The following is a 15,708-nucleotide window of genomic DNA, read 5'->3' as shown; positions in this document are numbered from 1 at the left end:
AATAGAAGAGAAAGTGTTAGTATTACTGGATCAAGTGCGGCCGAAAAACATGCGTCTTCAGCAGTTTCTTGAAAGTGGCTACGGACTCAGCAGCTCTGGTTGAGTTAGGCAGATCATTCCACCAGCAGGGAACAGTCATGGTAAAGGTCAGAGAAAGAGATTTTGTGCCTCTTTGAGATGGTACCACGAGACGACATTCGCTTGCAGAGTGCAAGTTTCTGGATGACACATAAGTCTGAAGTAATGAGTTTAGGTAAAAGGGAGCAGTGATATCATATTCAAATGTATTGAATATGATTAAATAATTCATATTGCTTTTCATTTTTGCATCTATTCTCTCTAAAACTCTTTTTTATAGTCTTACAGCAACAATGCCAGCACAGATGTAAATCTTAACCATTGAAAAATATCATTTTCTCTTATTTCAAAAAAAAAAAAATCCCCTCAAAATCCACAAATCACTCAGCATATGCAAACGAATCCATTAATAAGAGTGAAAAAAAGAAATTGTTGGCTTGAGAATTCTTCTTCGTTCTTAATTTTCTAGAGAGGAAAATGATTTAAATGATGGACACAAATCTCAATTGACATAACTGAGAGTCACACACTCTCCCATATATACTACAGCTTCTCTGACTGTACGAGAGAGAGAGCTCTTCTCTTCTCTATGTTTACCTTCTTCCCCCCTCAGAGGAAAACAAATTTATTGTTTGAATCACTGATCGGTGGTGTAATTGAGTTTAACACTCCTTTTCTGCAGGAAAAAAAGAGTCTTTGAAAAGAGGAGGTCAAATTAGCTCTCCAGTCAGGCAATAAATAAGTCAAACAAGGTAAGGGCTCCTGCCAGCATATTTTAGTGCAGAATTCAATTAGTGAAAAACAAGAGATGCATGGCTCTTCAGTTAGCTATTAGATGCATGTCCTTTCCCATGATGCTCTCATTCTGCACAAGGCAATCAGGCTGGAGTACACCGCTGATGGAGGACAGCTTTAAAGAAATCCACTCCGTCCCAGCGATCGTGGGAGTCTTGGCCAAATTACAGTCACATGACCAGTGCAGGCAAGTTGGAGGGTGAGATTATTGTTGGTCTTTCTATGCCCTCTCGCAACAAACCAAAGAGCTATAATCTACCAAGCCTAATATATTGTTAGAAAGCCACAATCTAAATAACAGTGCTGAAACGGCCGTTAAAGGGATAGTTCACCCAAAATTAAAATTATGTAATCAATTACATGCATGACCTTAAGGACAATAAATCCTGTATGACCCTTTTTCTCCTGAACAATTTTATTTTATTTTTTTGTAAAATGTTGTTTTGTACTCAACTAACTTCCCTTGTATGGACCAAAGAAAAATAAAAAATAACTTTGTGTTCTGCAGAAGAAAGGAGGTTTCGAAATTTTCATTTTTGAGTGAGCTATACCTTTTAAGACACACTCTACGTTTCCATATAGTGACTGAGGTTTAAAAATGGACAGGCATAATAGAATGTTTTTTTCCATTATGAAGCTGATATACTGTATGGAACAGTTTCCATTGATTTCTGCACGGGAGTGGTGTGACGCACGTCAAGCGTGTACTTAAGGACAGTTGGACAATGTATAGAATAAGAAAGCGAGCTGGGAGGCACACAAAACGCGCATTCACGGACCCACACTGCAACACACCCAACTGGCTACAATGTCGCCTTTGTGACATAATGCTCCTCGCACAGTGGATTTTTGGAAAATAATCCAACTTTTCCTATCCTACGCATCCAGCAATAACAACTGACATCACAGATCCAACCATATGCCCTGTGGTGCTCGTGAACGTTTTGCATTTTCTCAGCACATAGGGGGGTAAAAGAAACACTGTAAAATGGTTATTATATTCCAATCATGCCCAAGGAACCTATTACAGCATGGCACAGGCCACATGAAACCCAAGGAACCTTGAGGAACCATGAGGAACCCCAACGCTCAAAACTACACATCAGTTGAGAAGCTAACAAAAACAGAGGGGGGGGGGGGAGGAAAACTGCAAAGAAAATAAAGACGGAGTGTTTGTGAGATCTGTTATGAGAAACAGGCTTTCCCTGCGAGATCCGTGAATGTGTGTCAAATGCAGGGACTCTAGCGAGATGGGAACCTCCCCTGGTGTCGACACGCACATGCTCTATAGCTCTAGTGGCCGTTGATGGTGACATGAGGTTAACATTATCACCGCTGAAAGCACGACAGGTGGGTCACATGAAAGGTCTCTAATTTTCTCTTGCAAACGGGACACATGGTTTATATTATTCTCTAGAAAAGCTGACAACGCTCCAATGAAATTATCAGGATGCTTCCACCTCCACTACTGTTCGCCCCACACTATTTTCAAATGTATCTTAGATTATGTAGCAATGTAAATTTTCCCTGCCTACTGGGCTTCGAAGGGTAGATTTGGAGGGAACCCGAAACGTAAAAAAAATAAATGTGGGGATTTGAGGAGGCATTTGAGAAAGTGTTTAAGAGCTGGGTGTGATGTGAATACAACACGACGCAAGCTAAACACACAATCGAGTCCTGCACCTTCCAAAGAACTCAAAGAAATGTATATGAATAGAACATAAAAATTTGCCTTCACCTGAAACATCTGCACATCACGGCTGTTTACATGCCATATCTGTGTTTGCATGCTGAAAGAATCCCATCTGTATAAAATATCGATGCTGCACTTCTTCTATTTTGTGCGACTCACAACAGAGCCGAGGCTCAAGTACACAACAACACATGCGGGAATTTTTTGAAGTGAGCTGAAAATACAACTCTTTTCTAAAGTGTTTGAAAAGGCTGCCAGATAAGCAGCATTTAGCTATAAATTCATAGTCGGCGCTAAGCTTTTTTATGTATAGCTCGCCGAGCGCAAAACCATGCCCTGCTGAAATCAAAAGCGGTAATAGTCAGGTTAGCCACTGTCATTCTAAGAGGGAAGTCGGTTGTGAAATTGTAAAATTGTAAGGCTCTCGCTGTCTATTTCACAGCCTACATTTTATGAACGCTCTCTGAAATTATTCATAAAAAGAGGCTATCACATGGCAGTCAGTGTTTGAGGCTCACAAAGGTGAGGCGAGAAAAGGCTCAAGCAATCCTAATCTGCCTGCTGAAGACGGCCACTAATAATACGCTCCTTTATCTCCTTTGCTTAAACAGTGCATACCTTGAAGTTCACAAAAACGTGTGATTCTCATCGAGCTCTCCAAGCGCAACAGAGTGGAGAGAGCGAAAGAGAGAGCGAGAAAGAGCGAGCAAGAGAGAGAGAGGACATTTTCCCCTTCACATTCCTCACAGATTCAAGTCCAATTTGCTCTGAAAGTCCTCTGCATTAAGCCCGCATGCCAGGCTGATAGAATACAAAAACAACAGTCAAATGCCGTCCATCCTTACCTTGTTTTCCCTGATTATAATTGGCAGCCATCGTACATTGGCCATACAGAACTTAATAAGACACTACAAAAGAGAGGGAAAAAAATCACTCGATATATTCCCAATGAGCAGTTTAACCCCTCTGCAAGAATGATTAAATTAATAAAAAGTTCTAAATATGGCTTAAAACCAAGTGGAGAATTTAGTGAAAGGCTCGAATGTGCCACTCAAAGTGGTCTGGAACAGACTTTAAATGATTTAAAATTGCTTCTTAACATCTACTATCGACAATCCCATACATCAGAGGGTTAAGAGAGAGCGCGAGAAGCTGAACATTAATGAGACGATATCTGTATGCACATTTTTCTGCCCAATAGCTAGAGCTGAAAGGGCCCAGATGAAATCTGTGTGGTGAAGATGATATCATAGCATTGTGGTTGCACAGCAGTCTGGCAGACACATACCTCACTCTAGAGAGAGAGAAGAAAAAACAAAACTCTAAATAATATTTCTCATTGCCTTTCCCATTTGAATATTCATCCCGTTTCCACGTCCCCAGAAACTCTTCTAATCAGAGTCACTTCCCCTTTAATCACTGGGGCTGTAATTATGATTTGATAAAGCATTTTAACGCACTCTTCAGTGTCACTCACATATCTATGCTTGGAATACCGTATTAAGAGCTGTCAGCCCTTAAGGGGAGCACTTCCCAAACAGTGCTGATCCAAATATGGCAAACACGCCCATCAGCTCTAATTGAAATTATTACAGGTTTGAACATGCTAACGCTACAGTTTAAGTTCCCCCTGAAATCGAGCAAGTCGAGCAGACACAGGTAAGATACCTCTACCTCCCTCTTATGTGCAGTAATTGTTTAACCCTGAGTGGAAGTGGATGAGTGCCTTTTTTCACCCTACGCAAAAAAAAACAAAAAACAAGAGAAACAGGCCTGTGCAGCACTTTCCTATCCTGCTTTTCGCTTTCTAATTCAGTCCAACACAAGGCTTGAAGGAAAAGCCTCTCTGGTTCCATGTTCATCTTGGAAGAGCGAGCGTTCTAGGATGATCGTTGACCACAAGTTGATAATGATGACGATTTAATTAGAAGCCTCTCTCTGGTCTGGAGTCAGCCCAAACTCCTCCACCCTGCAGATGGAATAAATTTAGCAACAGTGAAGAAGAGTAGGGCCATCTTTTGCTCCTTTCTTCCACCGCTCCCTCCCCCTTCACAACTTCTCTTTCTTGTCATCTAAGTACCACCTCCAATCAGAGACAGAAAACATTCTTCCCCTCTGACACCACACCGCAAGTCGTTCATGCGCCATCATCGCTCAAGCTTGCATCCCCTAAGTGCGCATGCACCTCAACGCTCCCCAATTACCAACATGTGGCACTCTGAAATATTAATACAATGCTTAAAGATTTAAGTAACACTCTAATATTAGTAAAAGCTGCTAAAAAATGGTCCTGGAGGAGAGAAGTGTTTTCAAGGTAACAGCAAGAGCAGCTCCCGGCTCCAGTACCAAGTGGAACAAGGCGAAAAAGGCCTGGCTCTGGGACGACCAGTGTTGTGGAGAAAATGTCTTATTTGCATCCTGGCAGGTCTCGGGGGTTTAGTTTAGACCTGTGTCATAGTTTCAGTTTCTTTCCTGCTAGAGAAACATTATGTGGTATGAGAGAGATTTTTTCAGCTGCAGGCCCATGACGGAGCGCCGCAGGACGACATGCCCGCCGGTGGAAAAAGGCTGGTGGGGCTGTAAGCCTGCCAGGATCTTCCCTTTATTCCAGCTTTCCTCTCTTTTTGTGGAGTTTGTATGTTCCTAAACTCTGGCCTACGATGAGTGATTCAGAGTGATATTTTGAGTGCCAGTGTGGGTATGCTGATAGATGTCAAAGAGGCTACAAAGATATGCAGGGGAGGCAAAACCGCACTATTTTCTTCATTATTTCAACGGATTTCTGCCATCCTATAAAAAAAAGATCCCTACATTACAGCCTTTTTGACACCACAACTACTCATAAGACAAATTTGGGCTTCAATTATGTTCGTAGACCTTCCTCCCCAAAGATTTAACATGACAAACTAATGAAAAAGGGGGTAATTTTTTTTTAATTCAATTTCAATTTGTTTTCCTCTGCAAGAAAGCATTCACTTTTTCCAGCCTGGTGTTTTCACTTTGGTGTGGTTAATACATCCTGGCAAAGCCAAAAAGAGAGAGAGCGGAAGAGGAAAGACTTCACTTTGATTATATTGCAGGACTAAACGGCAGTCACACCAAGTTTCAACGTATAATAAATTACCTCAACAACACCACAAAATTTGCAGCTTTTAAGTGTGTACATACTTTAAATTTGCAGCTTTTAAGTGTGTCCCTACTTTCAATATGAATTCTCAAGAAGATGAGATGTCTTTGCTTGCGTATGTATGGATGTGAATTGAGTGTGAAATCTAAAGTGGGACTGAATTCAAACTACTTTAAAATTTGGCTGAATGTTCGAATGTTCATTAAATTTCACAGGCAAAAAAAGGTCCATTGTCTATTGTCAATTGTGTAGCGATGTATGAAGCACGGCTCCCATAGAAGTCACTTTCAAACCAAGAAGCGATGTGAACTTGAACTCGAAATCTGTGTAGGAAAATATTTCACCCTCAAGCGAAATTCCTGATTATGCGAATTGGATTTCATGTGGACTGGGTTTTGCACATGAAAATCCACCAAACAACGGTGAATTGACCGCACCTTTAGAGTTTTCATGTCCACTATCGTAAAGCCAGTAGTGCCATGACCCAAGGAATGATGTATGATCCCCATGGGATCTTCTGGAACCTTCTTCACTCCATACAGTTGCTCCCAGCTCTGCAGCTCTGAATTAAGACCAACATCATTAACTGCTGAGTCTCTTCACGAAGAGACCATTTAGACAAGCCGCTGTCTAAACTGTGAAGGCTAGAATGGCAGATCAAGCTAACACACACACACACACACACACACACACACACACTCATCACATCAGCTGCTGTCACCACTTGACCCATCATCAAAAGCGGTTCATGGACACATACATAATGATAGTCAAGGGCTTTCTCTCAATCTGTCTGTTTGCTGCTGCACTACATCTTATTACACTGACAGTCAGGTAGCAGAGCCTTTTTACTTATTCAGAAAGAAAGAAAAGAGAGATGGAGATAAGTGTGAGGGAGAGAGAGAGAGAGAGAGAGAGAGAGAGAGAGAGAGAGAGAGAGAGAGAGAGAGAGAGAGAGAGAGAGAGAGAGAGAGAGAGAGAGAGAGAGAGAGAGAGAGAGAGAGAGAGAGAGAGAGAGAGAGAACACTTGTGGTTTGTTCTGCTGAAGCCATTTTCATGTGACGCACATGTACACCGACAGCAGAAAGCCTTTAAAACTGCAAGAGGGTGCACATAATCGCAGAATGGGAAACAAAAGGGGCTGGTTTCAAAAATACTTCAGTTGAACTACTGTCAGACACACAGCCACAGCATTCCTCCCTTCTCCTTACCAACCTCCTTTGTCACTTTAATTTGCTTCTGGCATTTTGCATCCTGAGTTTCCACACACACACACACACACACACACACACACACACACACACACACACACACACACACACACACACACACACACAGAGAGAAAACTGTGGGTGATGTGAATTTGGCATCATATCTCCTGTTTTTTCCATAAAAATTTCCAGACTTTTAGATGTGCTATCAAAAAACATGCCTGCAATTAGCTCCATGCTTCAGCATTTCTTCATTCTAGAAGATTCTCATTAACATAAACAATACTGTTTTAGAAGATAGCAACAGGCTTTCTTTCACAAAACAGAAAAGTCCCGGGGAATTCAATGGCCCTTTTGTCTTAAGAGGGACTCAACTTCAGGGTGGATATTTCTTTGACACAGTTCTTAACTAAAATAATTGTCTATGTTGTGAGGGCTAAATCATGCCTTCTATTCTGAACAAGCTAGAATGAACAACTGATTGAAGTACATCAACTATATAAAATATATGTAAAACATTAAAATACATTATATTTTGGACATCATGTGTACCATCATGTACTAACTTACTGTGGTTTGTGATGCATCATATGAGACAGACTTATAGGAATCTGGAGCATCACATATTGACCTGCTTAATCACATGCGTACTATGAGAGTTAGGTAGAGGGCAATCTGCCAGCTTGATCTTACTGGCTCACATATGATCTAATAGCAGAGCATTCAGAGTGGACAGTCTTCTGCCGGTGGCTGCATAGATCCCTTTGTAATGGAACACATAGCATCTTAGAATAATGATCAATTATTCTCTACCACGAAAGGCCAGGATTATCGCAAATCTCGCACTAAAAAGTGCGTAGCTCCCAACACTGTCCTGATTCCCTTAATCCGTGTTTGACAATGATTTAGCTAACACAGCACACTTTCACCATAAGATGATGTAATATGAAATTCGCATTGTGCAAGTGATAAATACTAGAATAAAAAGCCACTAAATGTGTTGTTTAGTGGAGTTTCAGGCATGCAAGAGGGAATTTACTGAGTATCAAAAATGTAATGCTTATTATATCTAGTGGAATCTGAAACTAATCTAAATCTAAACTCAATACACATCATTCCTACCCCAATAAAGCATGATGAATTCATAAAGTACCTCTTATTAATAGTAAAAAATGAACAAGAAGCCTATGAAAAATCATAGTACTTTCCAGTTAAATTCTTGATACTTATATAACAGTACAGCATCTGTAGACTTTTTTCAGCATCTACAATACAAAAGTGACACAAATCTAAGATAAAACACAACATCTACAAATCAGCAATATTTACTTTCATAAATTACATTAAATATTAATGATAATTACTTATAAATGGAGGATGAAAGAGGTGAAGTAAAAAATGCAAGGACAATTGCGAACAGCAAAGGACTAGTCCTAAAAACAGATATCAACAGATTTATTTTTATTATTTATTCATACACCAATTAAAGGTTAAGCATGTGCCAAAGCCTGTGTGTCAGAGAGCAGCTGTAGTGAGCGAGAGGGGGAGAGCGGCCACAACAAGAAGGTTAAGGAAAAAGCAAACTAACTTCGTCTTGAAATGGTTTTGGCCAAGAGACAAGCTCTCCACAAAAGAGCACGGACTGGCATAAACATTTGTACAAAATTATAAGTGCATTTGGAGACGCATGCAGGAGTCAACCGCCTGCACACGGTTCCCTACGCTCACTCTCTCCCAGCAAACCCTCCACCCCAGAGCGCGTGTGTGTATACAGGCTCCAAACCACTGCATTTTAATTACTGCCAGCAAGCACAGCAAACCCCTTTGAAATGGAAATGGACTCAAAATCTTCCTCTGCACAGCAGAAATCTTCTTCTGATTTGAAAAAAAAAAAAAACAATATGCTACACCAGAGCCTAGACCTGATAATGCTGATTATAACCACCAATAAAGCCAGTGTCAACAACCTCACAGTCCCAGAGATCCCTAGCATTAAATCTACATATTCATGTGTGCTTATAAAAGAGCTAGGAGAGAGAACGATAGGAAGACATTTTATAATATAGAAGGCATATTTGTCATGCACCTAATTTCAAAGAACTGTAGGCTTTATGTGTCATGCAACACTAAGTTCGGGACATTTTGATTTAAGCAATAGTGTGTATTGATGGAACAGCTCTATTATTGTGCTAGCACATCCTGTTATCAGGCAAATGCTGTAAGATGAGGAAAATAAAGCATTTACTAATATTTTGGAGTGAAAAGCATCTATCTCTCCAGTTCATTGTGCAGCATCAGGCCGTAGGTGAACATGCGTTTTCAGTGGAGGGCAAAAAAGCGCCGCATTCGTTTACAAAGAGTGTCCAAGATATCAAAGAGGGCTTTAATTTTTTATCCTTGTGCGATTGTAACGTCTAGACCTGAGATTGCAAAGGGGCAAAAAACAAAACGTTGTAGGGAAAAAAAGGCCTTTTCAGCGTAGACTGTCGCTGAAAGACATGGCCATCTGTATTGGCATTTCACAAGGCCTCCTAAGCTATAGCTTCACAATCTTTTTTTCAGAAGCAAGACTGCAATTTGGGCGTGTTGTTAAGCCGCAGATAAGTATAGGTTGGATAATTTATACTTGCTCAGGAGAAAATAAATACTTAAGTCCTAATATTAAAGGTCTTCTATTTATTTACTATCTGTCATTTGATTGTTACAGCTTTGATTTCATTTCGGTGCGTCCAGGGTCAGCATTCCTGCCTATGTAAATCATTAAATCATAGGAGATACTGGAAGCCCTGGGCATCTCAAGCAGCTGCCAGCGTGCCATCTTCCATGATGACAATGGATCTATCATTCTGCAGGAACACAGTGGACGGCCGCGAGAAAAGCCCCTGCATGCACTTAAACATTAGCATGTGTATAATAATAATCAGTTGCAAAAAGAAATTCATGCCTTATGTAGTCATTCAAGATCTGAATATCATCCACAAGAAAACGCCACCTTCCTAGTGTCTTCCTTATTTCGCTAATTAGTAGGCAAAACTTACTATAATTAAAAGTGCAGCAGAGCTTCAATAACACATTCCAGAAACTTGAGAGATTCTGCCACAAAAGGGGGGAAAAAGCCTTCTAATAAACATGTTGCCATTGGTTTTGATCATTGTTGAAATATTCCACAGCAAATTAGCTAACACTTATAAAGACAGATGTCACAACATGTGCTGCCACATTTCCTCCTCATGCATTCCTCCCCTACGGCTGGCGAGCTGCTTACCTTTACCAGGCCTGCTGTTGTTTACCTCCAGTGTTGTTTATCATTAGGATTCTGCTGGCACTGTTCTAACCCCTCCAATACAAGACAGAACTATAGGCGACACTTACACCTGAGCATCTACCACAACCTCAACTTGCTCTTTTCCACTAAATACTAAATATGCTACTGTACACTGGGTTCCGCACTACTGAACAACAAAAATAAAAAATTAAATTAAAAATTAACAAGAGTCAAAACACGAGTATTTGTTTAATAAATTATGCGATGAAATATCATTTTGAAGGAATTGGCTCAGACAAGAACGTGATTGTTCATAAATAAACTGCTTGAGCTCAAAAAAATTATTTGCTACATTCACTTCATCCTTACTTTATCTTCTAGATATACATCCACTTAAGAAGTATAAACAACATAATTTCAATGATTAAAGACACTGCTTAACTAAAGTAGGAAGCGATAAGCAAGGCCAGATTAGGTCAATGAAAATGTAAATAATAAAACAGGCAATAAATAAAATTCCAAAGCCGTGTAAAACCATTGAAAACTGATTAAAACTCAAAATTACTGGTAGAGAAATCTGAGACAATATTTCACAAGTACTAAAACATATGGCAGACAACCTCTAGAAACAACAGACTGTGGTACATGAAAGAGAATTATTCAAAGTTCATTTACTGTCCAGATTTTAAAACTGATAATGCATTCAACTGATGCCAGCTCTGCTATTAATGTTCCCAAGAAAGTAATCAAAAGTCCCTTTATAAAAGAGAACATAATTATAGCTAAACAACTGAACTTATTATATCCTGTATGCACAGAAAAGTGATCATCTAATTTCAAAATGATTTAAATATGAAACACTGAGTATCAAATAAAGTGGTCTGATATATTTTATGTAGCCTATCTTAAAATTAGGAGATCCCACAAAATAAATGATGTGGGGGAAATGTTTTTGCACACTCAAAAAAAAAAAAAAAAACTTGTATGCATTATCACTCAGTCACTGCAAGGTATCATAATGACACTCCGCGAGTGTTTTGACGATTTAGAGCCTCATGATTCATCCCTTAAACGATGAAATGCCTCAATTAAAAAATGCAAAACTATCATCACTGCATATAATCTCTAATAAAATAAATCCGCATAAACTGTAAGAATGATTAGAGTATTAAAGGGAAAAAAACCTACTTCACACACTACGTGTTAAAATACATATTCCAGCTGTCAAGTCTCAGAACATAAGATCTATTCGAAGACAAGCGACTGCGAGGCATCGCAGAATAGAATACGGTCCAAATCTCTGAACTTACTGGCACCATAAGCGTTCGTCTGCGATCTGTCGGTATCTGCTCGCCGGATCCAGTTAGGAAATGCTCTTTAGTTGCACAAAACCACAAGTTCCTCCCCAAATCCACGGGCAGAAAGTCCTGAAGAAAAAAAACAACAACATCAACTGAGATCGTCATTATCTCAAACACTTTAATCTCAGCGAAAATGAAAGTGCATTTGTCTGTGAAATATAGTTATGAAACTGCACATAAACCTTCAATCATACTTAATTTATGTCCATAAAGAAAGCATTTGGAAAATCCAGTCTGCATGAAAAATACGCTTATATATGAATACTGCGTTTAAACTTGAAACAGCGAGCCGTGAAGTTAAATTAATAAAAAAACAAAAAAAACACGGATGCGTACATTTGTGCAGTGTATTAACACTAATAAAAGAAGAGGGATTTGTATAAGTTCATTAAATTCTGTATTGGCAAATAACACATTTGATTGCCTTTTAAATCTCGATGAATTAATACAGGTGACCACGGTTTGTTTTTAAATGCATGACTTTCGAATAGGCTAAGTAAATAAATGTAAGGGATAGGTAACAGAGACCCTTTCTCAAAGGCAGTGAATAAGTCTATCTCTATTGAGTGCAGCACATCCCTGTATAGCAATCAGGACAATGTGCTGAACTGGCAGTCTAATTATAAATGTTCCATTGGGCTCCAGTGCCATCTTACCTTATGAGGGAACAGCTAACAGCAACTGCTCAAAACAAAATGCCATTACGGGCTCAACTTCACCCCAACAGAGGGACAAGCCAAGGGGATTGTTTTTCAAACAGCCCCCCTCACTTAAGACAAGAATGTATTATTAGACACCCGGTTATTCTTACAGACTAGACACAATTTCAGGAGAGAAAAACTAGCAAAGTTAAGCTGTGTTTAATTAAGGTGTCAGGTTGCGTCCCTGACGGGAACAACACAGCTTTTGTGTTTCTGCTCTGAGGTTTAGAGAAGAAAAAAAGGAGGAGAGTGTTTCGCTTTCTAGCGCCGGAAAAGTGTTTAACAAGAACTCATTTATGTGTATTAATTTCTGTATTATTTTTAATGTCCCGTTTGTCGTGTGTGAGTGGCTTCAGGAGTTTTTAAAAACGTCATAGCTTACGTCGGCGTGTTGTGTTATGTTCCTTATTAAAATATTATCGTATCTCGTGCAGCAGTCGAAAAAAAGGGCTTATCTGTGTGGTATGAGGGTCTACTTTTGGGAAACACCCATGAGATGATGGGCTATCGGTGTCCCACAGACAGAGTTCACACACATTGCGCTCCATTTATCCTCTCAATGCCTCACCGTTCTGTTTCTGGAAATCTCAAAAGCATCATGTAAAGCACACAACATAAAAAAGAGGCAGAATAAGGATAATGCAAAGTGCAAATTGCAATCGCTAAAATTATTTTTTGAATAGAATTTCACTGTGAATGTAATTTAAACTACTGAACTATTTGATTTTGTGTAAAGTTTGGGTTTTTTTTATTAGGCGACACATAGCCTGTCTGTTTGACGTTTTAAAACAAAAACGATAAGTAGCCTACGTTAACAAAAGGCATTTATTTTTTAATAAGCGCCGTAATTTCTGAGATAAAATATCACACATTCTGATAAAATAAATAAGAAATAATTCCCGGAGTTCACTTACTTTCAGTCTGAATGCAGTGCGTTTCAGAGCACCTGCGAGATTAAAATGAGTCCGCTTGTCCAAGTTGTTTATTGTCTCTAAATGGTTCAGCTTTAGATGAGGACTTCATTTTAATTTATGGCTTATGCATTCTTCAAAGGTCAATATGCCTGACCTCGAGCGAAAGTGGAGAAACAATTCCCATGCTCGCTTAGAGAACAATTTTGCCTTCAAACTTTTTTTTTAACTACCAGTTTAGCTATCTCTCGCGGGCTTGAAAGGTGTCTGATCTTTAAAAAAAAACACAAAGCATGTCCAGTTTTTAATAGAGAGAAAGTTAAAACGACGTCGAATCGGATACTTGCCAGTACCACCTATAGCAGCGCTTCTCCCGTTATTGTCAATGAATAGTACCGCTCTGTGGACAAAAGTGAAATTACCTCCGGTGTAGTGAACTTACCCGCCGTCCTGATGACAACTACATGCTATCTATTACTCAGAAATAAAACTAATTAAATAGCACTGCACCTGGAGTTATTATCATACGTACATTGTTAGAAATCAAACCTGCGCATCATTGTTTCATTTCGGCGCGTGCGTTTGTGAGCAGGCTACACTACAATAGTTCAATAGCGGACAATGAAGTACAAACAAAACATTATAACTGCTGGGAGAACATACAAGAACCGCTTGGATAATGTCTGTTTAACTTTTTTCTGTTAGTCGACAAGATTTTGGCTGGTTCTTTTTTAAGAAATATGCTCTTAATCGCTCCTCGTCATCGGTCTACGGAGTAGGCTATCATGCGTCACTCTTCGTTGAGAATTAACGTTTAGACAAATATCAATCCTGGACAAGCAAACCCTTTCAAATAGTTTGGATACTTACTGTAAAGCTTCTGTAAATAACGCGTGAATGTATCGATCCGGTAGCTGCGGTGTTACGACGCCAAAAAGACGATAAACACAACATGACGAAAAGACACGAAATCACGGACGACAGGTTACCAATGATAAAAGTTTACCTTGATGTGAGCAGGGTACCAAAACAAGCGCTCGTCTTCGCCGTATCCCGTTATTGGTTTTGAAACAGGTTAAAGATAATGAACACTGAGTGTAGTAGCAAAGAAAGAAGAAAACTGAAGTGTGTCGCTTCCACTGACCGTAGAGGGAATCCCGCTTTGGCTGTATGAAGTTGAACTGTCAGAACTGCTGAGAGCAGTTGTAAGTATATTTATCGCGATTTTCCTCTCTACTCTAAAACAGAAGCGACAGAAGACGATGGTAACTGCTGTCAATCTTGGCAATCAATGCAAGCGGCCATGTCGCAAGTATTCAAAGCATTTCCCGTCGTGCAACATCAGAAAGTGAGTGGCCAGGGCATTGATCTGAGGAAAGAGGCAGGGCTCCCCTCCCAGACAACACATGAGAGAGAGAGAGAGAGAGAGAGAGAGAGAGAGAGAGAGAGAGAGAGAGAGAGAGAGAGAGAGAGAGAGAGAGAGAGAGAGAGCGGTGGGGTAGAATAGTGTATTGTGAGGTGGAAAAAGAACTCAGGTGATGTACATTTTCAAATGTCAGGATATTGTTAGCCATATACAATTTTGCGTTTAAAACATTTGTTAATATTCACGCGTCAAGTCATCTGTTAAAGTTATAGCATAGCTATTTAAAAACAAATGAGTTATAAATTAAAACTCATTTGCATTTGCAAAGATCATGGTGCTGATTAGAAAGAAAGCTTATATAGCCCAGTATGCAAATTTTGTTATTGAGTTAAGCTGGAGCTAGGGACTTGAACATGATATAATGGTGAAAATGTAAAGATTGCGATTTCACTGCTTTACACTACTTTTGAGGATAACATGTCGAAAAAAAGAAAAAAGAAAAAAATCCTCACGCCAGAGGAAACATCGTAATGTATCTCTCACATATGTTTATATTATGTTATAAAATTGAAAAATGGTTAGTTCCGCTATAAGAATGCTTACTGCGTAGCCCATATTTGTCCAACGCGCCTTCTTCTCAAATGATAGTAAAACTGTGTTTTACACCTGGAACGATTATTGAAGTTAGTATTGTGCCAACAACCAAAGGCCATCTCAGGTCATTCTTCAAAACCGAATGTAGAAGAATCATGTTTAAAAAGCATCATATGCAGTTAGGCTATTAGGCTATAGCAAATCATTTGATCGATATATTGATGATTTAGGGCATTGCGATCAGAATTTAAATGCATCACCTCCGGTGTCTCCCTGGAACTATGGGGAAATAATTACATTGTCTCATTAATGCAAAAATCCCAAAACTGATTTTATTTTACTCAATAGGCTATTTAAAATTGTAGGCTAGGCTATTCCAAATTAATTTCAGGGAGACAGACATGATGATTATTCGAATTCAGGTCAACGATTTTGAAACAATAACACATTTTTTACAAACCTGTTTTTTTTCTTTTTCGCGAAGCCTATAATAAATGATTATTTTTTAAACAAAAAATCATAAATATGTTTGGCTTAACACTGTCTGATTTGTTTGAAACGGTTTAATTTACACTGGTATAGAAATATTTAAGAAGTTACCAATAA

The 15,708-nt window shown here is 39.2% G+C and overlaps 1 protein-coding gene across 26 annotated transcripts in view; it reads right to left on the bottom strand.

The window, feature by feature from the left end:
• sox6 (SRY-box transcription factor 6) overlaps nt 1-14,523 on the bottom strand; it is a 151,258-nt gene extending 136,735 nt beyond the window's left edge. For 9 of the 26 annotated variants that reach the window (XM_077228445.1, XM_077228457.1, XM_077228460.1 and 6 more), the window contains exons 1-2: nt 14,149-14,523; nt 11,480-11,596 (exon numbers count right to left, since the gene is read on the bottom strand). The gene's annotated coding sequence lies outside the window, so the exon portion shown is untranslated. Of the gene's footprint in view, nt 1-11,479; nt 11,597-11,724; nt 12,104-13,145; nt 13,545-14,148 lie in introns of those variants that run through there. The other 17 variants (XM_077228446.1, XM_077228458.1, XM_077228466.1 and 14 more) reach the window with 12 other exon arrangements.
• Nucleotides 14,524-15,708: the final 1,185 nt, after the last annotated feature.

Source organism: Siphateles boraxobius, unplaced genomic scaffold (assembly GCF_051911475.1).
Source record: "Siphateles boraxobius isolate OS27281-9 unplaced genomic scaffold, OSU_SipBor_1 130, whole genome shotgun sequence".
Lineage (NCBI taxonomy): Eukaryota > Metazoa > Chordata > Actinopteri > Cypriniformes > Leuciscidae > Siphateles > Siphateles boraxobius.
Note: the sequence above shows the minus strand (reverse complement) of the source record. Positions and strands in the feature narration are given on the sequence as shown.